The sequence below is a fragment of the Varanus komodoensis genome, unplaced genomic scaffold, assembly GCF_004798865.1.
Source record: "Varanus komodoensis strain SLA01 unplaced genomic scaffold, ASM479886v1 scaffold53, whole genome shotgun sequence".
In the NCBI taxonomy this organism is placed as follows: Eukaryota; Metazoa; Chordata; class Lepidosauria; order Squamata; family Varanidae; genus Varanus; species Varanus komodoensis.
In genome coordinates, this window is record NW_025336126.1 from 3,049,859 (window position 1) to 3,058,869 (window position 9,011).

Genomic DNA, 9,011 nt, shown 5'->3' on the forward strand with positions numbered 1-9,011 from the left:
ATATATGCTGCTTGGGAAGGTTCCAGCCCGAATTACTTTAAATAAATAAATGTTTAACCCAGGAATTGCTGGGAATGAATAAAGTGAAGAATGCTGTTCTCCTATACACTTACTAACTCCATTTCTGGATTGTTTCAAGCCTGTAAACTCTATGTTATTTGTGAGTTAATAAACCATGAGCAAACCAATAAACGTCTTCCACTCATAACCCTCCCATGTTTTTGCACTTTTCTTCCATCTTTTTTGTTATCACATAAGTTCCTTTAAGGACAAAAAGACAGTATAGCTGCACGATCCCTTCTGACTGGGTGGCACTAAGAGCCCTGCATCTGGAAGCACCCCTGGGCCGTCTTCCCCTGATGACCCTTCCTTCACAACCCATCCTCATCCCTTCCTTGCTCCTTGGCTTCCCCTCCCCAGCACCCAACACCCACTCAGTTTTCCCTGGCTTCGACTGTCTCTTAGACAGGCAATTTATTCTTCTGCTCCCCCTCCTCCTCCTTTTCCTTCCTTCCCCTAATTTCCTCCCCCACATCCTCTCACCCTAATCTCTTCCCCCATATCCGCTCTTCCACACTCCCGCCTCTCTCTGTGTTTAATTCTGCATACATTCAGTTCCCCCCACCCTGCAGATTCTGTCCAGCTCCTCGCTCTTTGCTTTTGGATTGTTTTCCCTCTCAGCAAAGGGTCTCCCTCCATCCTCCTCTTTACCTTTTCCTAGAGATCCCTTGCTTCTTTTTATGCTACCACCACCACTGCATCCACCCCCGCTCTTTTTCATCTCCCAGACTTCTCTCTCTCCATGTTCCTCCCGTTCTCCCTGCCGCATTTTTCTTTTCCGCAGCCCCAGCTTGCTTTTCTTTCTTTCCCTCTTTTTTTTCTCTGCATTTGATTTTCTCCTTCTGTTAACTCAGCTGCAGTCCTCGTTCCAGAAATCTGCTCTCAGCACATAGCCCTTTATTTTGATTCTGTATGCCTTCTGGAGAACTTTCCCCCAACCCTGGATCTTGCACCCAAAATCCCACATGTCTCCAATGTCTTTTGCTTCAGCAGTTTCCTTTTTTTCTCTTTTTCCTCTTTTTCATATCTCAGTCTCGGCTCTCTTTCCCCTTCCCCTATAAAAGTTACTTCTGTCTCCCCCCTCCCCAGCATCTCACATCCTTTGCATCCTTCCTTGGCCCACAATTCACCTCATCTGTGCCCTCCCAACTCCTGTATCCGGCACAATTTCTACCAGCTCCTCTGTTGCCATGTGTGCATCCAAGGTTCCATATTCCCAGCTCATTGCCATGGTGACCATTAACCCCTTCCACATTTGCCAGGATGCTGCTCTCCTTGCTAGGCCTCCCTTTCTTTCCTGAAATTGTGTAGCTTGTTGGTTCTCCCTTGACTTCTGCTCCCATTATTAGTGCTTGATGGAAACTGGGGGAAACTGAACAACAGGGAAGCCTGTTGCAGGAAAGATCCAGACCAGAGTCCTGGCGTGTAGTGTGGCCCCTAGACTCTCTTCCCCCAGGTGAGAACAGGAATCTCAGCTGTGATGTATCCTCTGGCCTACTCCCGGAGGACCTTGGAGATCTTATCTTCACACCACTCCGCCATCTTTGGCTTGTTCCTTCATCCCATACAACTGAGCTTTGGAACATATGAACAGTAATAAAGATGAGAGTGCCTCTTAGCACACACAGAATGCTCCCTCCTGATGTACAGATCAATAGGTAAAATCTATCATTGGTAAAATCATGCAATCATTGACACATAGCTAGGTCAGAGGAAAGCCCTCTTTTCTAGAAATCAGCATGTGAACATCCTTGAAATGTAATTGAACTTAGTCAGGCACCATTCCAGAGAGGGCCAGTTGACTCTTGACAGGTAACCATAGACAAAGGGCAATTCACACCAACCCACCCCATCCTCCTCCCTCCTTCCCAGCATCTTCTTTCTGCTTTGGTTTGCAAGAAAGTTCAGGCCATTGCATCTGTTTACTTCTGTAACTTATTGGAAAGTGTTAACTGTGTTACATGTAACCCTTTAATGATCAATGTATAAAAGGGCCAGCTGAGGACTGCTCAGGTGCACCATCTGGAACAATTCATTGGCAGCGGGTTATTCTCAAGAATAAATCAATCCTTTAAAAGAAAACCTTTCTCTCTTGTGTATTTTGGGCGTACACACGCCAGGACGCGGACCATTTGGTCAACACTCCAATAGCTCGAAAAACATGACATGCACTTGCCAATGTGGCATTGGGAAAGAAGGATTCCAAGTGATTATGTAGAGCTTTACGGTAACCAATTTTGTGCTCTGGTATCTACTGTCAATATATCAATATCCCTCTTCATAGGCAAACTTGCGATCAAGCAGAGAAGCTATGGTTTTTGTTTGAAATAAAGTTTATTGAAGTCTTATTTACATTATAATACAGAGTAAATAATAGATCTTTTTGACCCAATCCCTCCTTTGGAGCAAGGAGAAGATTGAGGATGGGACGTTGTATTAATAATAATAATTAATAATAATAATTAATAACAATTTTCTTGTAATTGATTAAAAAACAGGTTTCTTTGTTGGTTAATTAAACCCTCCCCTCTCCCCCTAGATTCCCCTTGCCCCCTGACCCCATTCACCCCAAAATTCTAGGATGCAGACTAAGAAAATAGAATCAGTGCCCCACCTAGACCAGCACCTCAGCTCTGCCTTTCTCACAGTGGCAGGTACCTCCACCTATTTTTAAAGTTACGTTTAACTTCTTATAGAAAATAAAAATTCTCAGCTGCTGCCTCCAAGACCTGTGCGTGCGTGCATGGGTGCATATGTGCAAATTTAACTCTTGTAGCACCACCAAAATTTTCCCACTTTCTCTTGATGTAATGACTCTCTCTTTCTCTCTCTCCCTCTCTTTAAGATTTAATTGCTATAAAAAGTAATAATAATATTTGGTCTTTGGGAATTATATGGAAATGCCACATACTCCCAATACTCCTTCTAACTTCACTGCTGATAAATGTTCCCATTCTCTTTATTCTGTGTAAATGTACAAGATGGCATTTAGCCCTTAGAAGACTTTCTCCACGCAAAAGGGAGTCTGTGTCATGCATGGGGGAAGTGAGGCTTAAAACATGTTTAAGTACTTTCAGTACCAAAATTCATGACAATGCAGAAGTGCTACTCTTGCAGAGTTCCTTTTAATGGCTCTGTGATGGATAGAATTTTAAAAGGTTTAGAGACTTTTCTAAGCCTGGAAATGCAGGGATGATGAAAGCATCACCTGTTGAATTTTTGTTTGCCATGCATCTGCAGAAGGTCCAGGAGCTGTGCTCCCTGAAAGGTGGCAAATGACTGAACACAGTATAAATCTTTTTTTTTTTCTTGCTTGCTTGCTTGCTTACTTTTTCTGTTTTCTAGTAAAACTGCATTGTACAATGCCCCCAAAGCAGGATTGCCAAATCTAGATGCTGGAGAGGACTCCCATGCTTTTAGGAGTTGCACAGGAGAGACATTCTTGCCAGATGTGAGGCTTTTCCTGCATGATGCATTTCCCCTTTGTAAAACTCTTAACAGCACAGGAAGTCTCATGGAGACTGGGCTGCCAATCTTACTCAAATGTTTTTTGCCTTCTTTTCTATATGGGATTCTGTCCTTCCTTCAGAAGCACCTCAGCTGATGCGGAGAAGGGAACACCTGTTCACATGGAGAGATGGAGACAAGAAGAGGGGAAGTCCTTTTCGGATCACACATGCATGGTCATTGCTTGGTGGCTGCGAGGGGCAACTTGCCTGTGTGAGAATGAGCCATCAGAACCCCACACACTGCTTTTTCAGCAGAGCTGGTTGGAACACAAATTCAGGAGTGAATCATCAGTCAAGAACTCAAGCAATACGTATTATCTGTGCCCTGAATAATATATACAACAGTGATTTTGCAATAGGGAGCTTGATTGACTTTATGTGATCTTTGCAGCAGTTGGAATGCATGGAATATAGCAGATGCCTGAGAAAAACAGTGGCCGTCATTCTGCGTCTTTAAGAGTTGCTTGACAAAAATGCACAGCCCCCCTTCCTCCAACACATTGCTGTATCTGCAAGCCAGGAATTGGTTCTGCTGATGGATTTTTGCCTCATGCAGCACTTAACGTTGAGGAAGCCGACCATAAAAATTGCAGCATCTTGACCGTACAGTTTAATGTGCAAAGAAAATACAGTTCCCTAGCACTTGTATTTGTGGATTCCCACACGTTAAAAACATTAGATGCCCTTCTCTGCATCCTTGCCATGAGAAGAATACATTTAACATCTACAAAAGAGAACCTTTTGTTGCCTCCAATTTGGAATTCCCTCCAGTGGCAGTTCTGCCTGGTTGTACTCTTTGTACAACCAACTGTACTCCTTTAATTCGCACAGAAACTTCCAAACATTTCATCTGTTAGATCCAAGATCTGCCTTCAGCTTGTGGAAGGCCTTACTCCCAGCTCACTCTATCCAGCAGGATCTCCAGACTGCAACATTTTTTAAAAAGTGAACTGCTGTGGGAAGGAGCAGATGAGGACAGTGCAGTTTATCCAGTGTAAGTCTGGATCCAACCCTATTTTTAGAGATGAACGTTTGTATCTTTTTAGCTGAATGGGATAGTTTTGTGCCAATTCGTTTTTGTCTGTTTAGATTTTTTAACATTGTATTGTTTTTGGCTTGTTGGATGTACACTGCTCTAAAATTATTTTTGGATGAATGCATGTTTTATATGTTTTTTTCCTAATCCATAAAACAGTATGTATGTGCAGTCTGTACTTCTTAATCATATATTAATTTAAGCAGTTTAATTCCATCCCCACCCCCCACTTAGGCTGCAATGTTAGCACCCTTCCCCGGTGAATACGCCCCTTCCCTTGACCGCAGTGGGGCTGTGCTGCATTTTTCCATAGGACAACTTGAACTTGCATTCAAACCGCCTATGTGTGAACTCTGTGTAAGAGTATGGCTGTTTCATATACTTGGCATTGATCAGCTTTTTGTATATTGTCCAGAGCCATTTGTTTGGTGTATAAAAATCTCCATAATTTGTTTTTATTGAACATTCTGAATGGGATCTTTTATTTTTATGAAGGAGGTGTTCAAGTCTGTTTCCTTTAAATAACATATTCATAACTAGGGTGGCAAAGCTGAATCAATCATTTTCATGAAACGAGTTACAGTATTTTTGGTTGACTAAAAATGCCCAATTAATAGTAAGTGCAAACAATATGTGCTTATTTCTTTAGAATGATTTTGTTTTTATATGCACATTTATGCAGTTTTGATTGACTAACAATACAATCCCATACATGTCTAAATAGAAGTAAGTTCCATTTGGTTTAATGGGTAACTGCATAGAGTTTTAAAGCTAACCCTCTGAACAGGAAGTATGATCTTAGTGAGAATTGCCTTCTAGTAGACATGCATAGGACCAAGTAGTAAAATTTACTTTAAACTTTTATTCATGCCTATTCATAACCTGACTACCTGTTAACATCAAGCTGCTATTAAAGGCACAGCTTTGGTGACCCCCCAGAGTTGACCCCCTGCTTGCAACTTTCCCATGACCTCAGTGAATTTGGGGACATTCAGGCTTTTTATCTATGCCTCTGTTACAGAGCTGAAGCTCCGGAGGTGCTTCTAGGAGGAGGAAGCCTATCACTAACCATCAGAAGGTGTGGTGCAAAAACGGCATCTTTTTCTCCATTAATGGGTTTTCCCTGGTAAGGAAGGAAGATTGAAGAAGTGGAGGGATGACACAGGACGTTATCATCATCTGGAAGCTTTCCTGTCAAAGCTGATGAGGGAGGCAAGGTGACCATTCTTCCTCTAGAAGCACCAGGGCCAGATGTCCCGTTTCAAAGGGAAAACATCCCGGCTCAAGGGGTTTTCCAAGAGAAGTGAAAATATGAAGAATAAGGAGCGCCCCTTTTCACTTTGATATCAGCTGCATCTATTTGAAGATGCAAAAGAAGCTGCATCCCCTAGTTCTGCAGACTTCTAGATCCACCTCTTTCTCTTTCCTGTCGATGTGTATTCACTTGTCCTCTCCAAGAGGTGGGGCAGCAGCCTCCGCTTGTGTGGAATTCATTGAGTCCACAGAGAAAGGGCAAATGACCGGTTGATGGAAAAATTAGCAAGAAGGGGAGCCCACTTGGTGTAGGCCCCCCGCAAATCTGGAGCTGGCATGGAAAATTGTGCCAGTCGAAGAGAGCTTGCTACCCAGAGATGAAAGCAACTCCCCCTATCTGCAGCATAGTCCTGACATCAAAACAGCAGCTTTCAAATGGGAAAGTGAAGACTGCCTGGAGTGTAGCCCTAGCTCTGTGAGGTCATGAGGACTAGAAATGTGGTCTTGTGGGGAAAATATTGTTCTGCAAGATTGCATGCAATGCTGTGGGGAGACCCCCAGTACCTTCCAGAGGGCAGGTGGTTATGTGGTTATGTACTGGTTATATGATTATGTATTCCATTCCCAGCCTTCTGGTTTCTGAGACATTCTGACACTGCTACTTAATACTAATTCACCTTTGGCAGGGATATATGACTCCCTGAAGGAGGGAACAATACAAAACAGGAAACACACTCATGCAATAGTTATCAACCCTTGCTTGCTTTAAAGGAGAGGTGGAGAGGTGGCAATCAGTGATACTGCAGACAGCCCACTGCATAGATGGCAAGGAAAAGCAAGTGTACGCATATGCGAGCACGCACACACACACACACACACCAGGGCTAGTGTTGGATTCTGGTCTCTGAAGCAATGCATGAAGGTGACCGTAGCTGCAGCTGGTGCTGACTCAGCAGTGGGAGGAGCAGAAGACATGCGGAAAAAGATAATCAGAACTTTTTTTGTGTTGAAAGCTGATTCAGCGGTATTTTCCCTTCCCATCCCTTTACACAGCCACAGCATGAGAGCAGGCACAGGCATCTGTTCCTTACCCTTCAAAAGTCCTTGCTCCCATCTCTTCCCCTTGATTTCTACCGAATCTGGGTAAGATGGTCCACACTGCAGCCTCCCTGGAGAATTCCTCCTTTGCTCAGAGGGATTCTAATGTCGCACAAACCAAGCCCACTTTGACCTGGGAAAAGAAGTGGGGAGCAGTGCCACAAGGAAAACCTGGCTGTATATGGCAATACTGATTGCCAATATTGTGAATCTTTTCCAATTCCTAGCGGGAAGACTTCCCTTCCTGTTAAATCATATAATCCCTTAGGAAATGGGTGGGGTGGCCCAGCCTGCCAATTTTTCTGCAGCTCCTAAAGGAAAGGAGCATAAGTTTTCCCCCTTCACTCTGTTTGCTAGTATGGAGCAGCAAAAGAGGCCAGTGATAGGGAGGAAAAAAGAAAAAAAGAAAATGCAATTGCCCTCTTGCACCACTTGGGACAGGGTTAGGGTCATGCAATATTCATTTTCATTTGAGCAGCCAAAATGGTTTGAACTTCCTTGAAATTGGCCATCCCCAAACAGCCAGAAACTCAAGATTTCTCTAAGACCCTTCTTTTGATATAATTTCATACCCAAAAGTACCTCCCTTTTTACTGTCTCCTACAATTTCTCCACCAAATGCAGTGTATGTTTTTCTTGTATTCCCTTCCTCTTTCTTGTATTCCTTCAGTTCACTTTCCTCAGCAGTTCCCTTCCCCTGCCATTTTTGTGTCAGCCATCTTTCTTTCCGGAATTCACTGCAGCCTTCCTTTCCCTTTTCTGAACCTTGTTCCCTCTTTGGTGAGGGGCTGGAGCTGTTGAAGAAACTGGAGTGGCCCAGGAGCAGCTCAGTAACATAGAGGAAGAAAGGGAAGGAAGGTATATTGAAAATAAAGAGGAAATGAAAACTATATATATTTAAAGCAGAGGAATGTTAGGAGGAGTTAAGTGAGATTGGGAGGAAGGAGCAGATGTGAGAAAGGAAAACCAGAAAATGGTGGTGCATCTTGAGTCCTTACGGAAGAGTGAGCTGGCAAGAAAATAATTGGGAAAGTACAGGAAGATGAAAATGCGATGAATTAGAAACAACAATAATGAGGAAACAAAAAAATGTGAATTTCAAAAGAATGAGAGGGAACAAAAGATTGGCAAGCAAACAAAATTAAGCAGAAGTGAGAAGCCTTTGAATATATACAAAACAAAGGGGCACCAAGAGTGAGAAATTTAGGAAAGGAGAATAGAACAGAAAGGAAAGTGGAGAGGGGGGCACACACAAATTCTATGCTCCAGGCCTAGTACAGCTGGTTGGCACCCAGATAATATAATCAATCAATCAATCAATCAATCAATCAATCTCTCTCTCTGCTTTTTCCCCTTTTTGTTTTAGCCTTGATGGCTCCATGCATCATGGCTAAAGGGAGCATGCTTGAAAAAGAGTCTTGAGTTCTTAGGAGTTTCTACTGGTGCCATGACACAGCGGTGGCACCTGCTGATGGACAACCAAATGGCAGGGCAAGAATATTTGAGGCATTGATGACTGGAAGACAGTTATTTCCTCACCCCTCTCTAGTTGCGTTTCAGTTGTCTCTCACTTGTGGGGGTAACAATTACAAATGTCTCTTCAAACAGTACTGCGGATTCTTCTTCACAATATAAAGATGGCGGAAGAGCCAGAACATAGAGGTGGCAAGAAGGCAAATGGTGTGAGGCTTCAGGAGAACTCCAGATGTCAAGCCTCCTTCTTCTATGACAGGAACACAAACTGAGGAAAAACATGACATTTCCTGACAGGAAGAAGCCATATTTTAGTCAACCAAGATGGTGCCTCAGTTTGCTTTCCAGCTGCGAGGGACAGCGGCTGAGGCAATAACAACATACACAGTAAGTGTCAAAATAAGTCATTTTTAAGCATACCAAAATGGTGGCCTGGTCAGTACATTTAGGACACAGAAAAGTGGCAAGAGAACCATTTCATGCTAGAGTTTGGCTGAGATTAAGATATTGACAGGTATAAACTGGAAAAAACTTTTCTGTTAGGGTTAGATATTTTGAGTCAAATAAACAGTAATGCTCTC